A 3,017-nucleotide genomic window follows, 5' to 3' on the forward strand; every position below is an offset into this window, starting at 1 on the left:
TATATATATATACATATATATATATATATATGTATATATATATATATGCATACACATACTTACACCAAGCACATATACTTACATACGTACATGGATACAGACGCATATTCACTCATACATACATTCATACATACATGCATACATACACTCATACATACATACATACATACATACATACATACATACACACATACATACATACATGCATACATACATACATGCATGCATACATACATACATACATACGTACATACATACATACGTCCATATACACATATTATTGTCTAGTGTTCTTTAAGTCAAAAGCAATTTATCAAAATATATGTCGAGCAGTCTGTATAACTATTACTTGTATATCCAACCTTCTCACTCATTCTGTCTGTTGCACTTGTTTCACATTCTAAACTTGACTGACTCTCTCATTTATCTCTCAGTAAATCTACATCTTACGTCTTTCTCATCATTCATAAACGTTTCCTCTCTCGTTGTTTACAAAACTTCAATTTCGTACGAAATTTCGGAGTTTTCATCAATTAGAAGCGCTTGAGTCCAATGATGCAAAACAGTATAATTGCCGGCAGTTAAAAATTTATCCAAAGCAATTAAATCTCTACTCAGTATAAAATGAACAGATACTTTGAGAAATAGCTTTTAGACACACGGACACATGGTCGAAACAGACAACAAACGCATACATTTTCCTTCCTCGCTTTCTCTACTCGTCTCACTCGGTATGTATGCACGTATGTAAATGTCTCTCTCTGCTTCGCTTCCATTCTGCCTCTCTCTATCTCTGTCGATGTCTCTGTCTGTAATTATGTGTGTGGATCCCTGTGGATCTGTGTGTCTGTGTATTTGTGTATAAATGTAATCACCTCAGTGTGCACGTGCGTGTGTGAAACTTATTGTACATTTAACTTTTATCTTTTATCTATTGCACGTTTTAGTCTTTGGAGTGCAGCTATGATGGGACGCCTCCTTGAACGGTTATATTCAAACGAATCCACCACAGTACCTTACTTTAAGTCTGGTAATTATCCTAGCGGAGACGTAAACAATCCAAAAGCTGGTTGTCACGCTGTGGTGGCAGACAATCACAAAAACTGAAAGACAGACAGAATCACACACACGTCATAGGCTTCTATCAATTTCAATCTACCAAATACATTCACGAGGTTTTGAGCAAGCGTAATTTACTCTAGTCATGGGTTGATTTAATCTTGAAGCTTAAAGGTAGTATATAGAAGCATGATGACCCTCATTGTATAACTGGTATTTCTACGTTGAAATTCTTGCCACAGCCTGGAAAATATGATATGCATTCATGTGTGTTTGCTATATACAGGCATTTACAGATACATTTCAATGTACAGACATTTCAGATGAAGATAGACTATCTTCCTGTATACACTCACACATGCGTATTCGTACATATATACATATATATCCTTATATGTATATATGTACGAATAATTGGTTAGGCTGTTCCACTCACGATCTCCAGAACGAAGGTTCAATTTCCAGAACGTGCGATGCTTTGTGTTCTTGACAAAATCTTCATGTCACGTTACCTTTGTCCACAAAGCCGTAAATCGGTGATCCTCAACAGATCAGCCTTTCGATCAGAAGAAATGTTGACCTGCTCGTTCAGCCAGCCAGGTGGAATCATTCGAAAGCAAAAACGATGGAAAGTGTGTTGTGACCAGAGATTTACAAGAACATTCGATGATCGGGTTGATCACGTAATCATAATCCTGTATACACTTATTCCTTTGTGTATGTTTGCGTGTATGTGAGTCTCTGTGTGTGTGTGTGTGTGTGTGTGTGTGTGTGTGTGTGTGTGTGTGTGTGTGTGTGTGTGTGTGTGTGTGTGTGTGTGTGTGTGTGTGTGTCTTGTAACGTAGAGAAGAAGACGTGAAAAGAATGGGGGGAAAGAGAGAGGGGGGAAAGTGGTCTATAACGGTAAAGGGAAAAGATATATTCTCAAAGAGGTGGATCGGGGTTATTTAAGCAAATATAATTAGATAACTAAGTACATGATTAAAGAAATAAAAAAAAATTGGCACTGAAAGACCAGAAGGGGAAAAAGATGAGCAGGGAGATTGAAGGAAGGATGAGGAGGAGAAAAAGAAAATGGAATGGAGCATGAGGGCGAAAAAACAAATAAAGTAAGAAAGACATAAACATTAGCAACGGGGAGGGTTGTAGATAAAATTAAAAAGAATGTAAAAGTGCAATGCGGCACTGAATGTAAGATTAAGTTTGTAAGAAAACTAAATAAAACAGAAAAAAAACAAGAAAATAGCCAAACAGGTAAGAGAGGGTAAATAATGCAAGTCCCTATCTAACTCCTCCCTATCTACCAGACGAAGGCTACTACCCATCCTTTAATCTTGTTCTCGGAAAGTACAAAATGGAGAGCACACACACTCTCTCTAAGCTCCGCAGACGTACGTACGTACCTACCTACCTACTTACCTACCTACATACATACATATAGACACACATACATAAGTACACGCAAAAACGCCATGTCAAAAAGAGACATTCATACTTATATTTTTCTATATTCCATGTAAAATGTGGCGGAACAATCGTTTTAGCCAAGGTCGTTATTTCGAATATGCGTGTATGTATGAATAAATGTATGTATGTATTTGAATATATATATATTAGTGCGTGAGTATGCACACACATACACAAATACGCACATATATATGTGTGTGTGTATGCATGTACATATATATGTATGTATTTACGTATATATATAGAAAGAGATTGAAAGACTGACATGGAAAGAGAGATACAGAGACACTTAGATACACACACACACACACACACACATATATATATATGTACATATATATATATATATATATGTATTTATCTACATATATAAATATATACATACATTAATACATACATACACACACTCACACACACATATATATATATGTGCATGTATACATACTATACATACGTATGTGCATATATATATATATATATATATATATATA

Source organism: Octopus bimaculoides, chromosome 2 (genome assembly GCF_001194135.2).
Source record: "Octopus bimaculoides isolate UCB-OBI-ISO-001 chromosome 2, ASM119413v2, whole genome shotgun sequence".
Taxonomy (NCBI): Eukaryota; Metazoa; Mollusca; class Cephalopoda; order Octopoda; family Octopodidae; genus Octopus; species Octopus bimaculoides.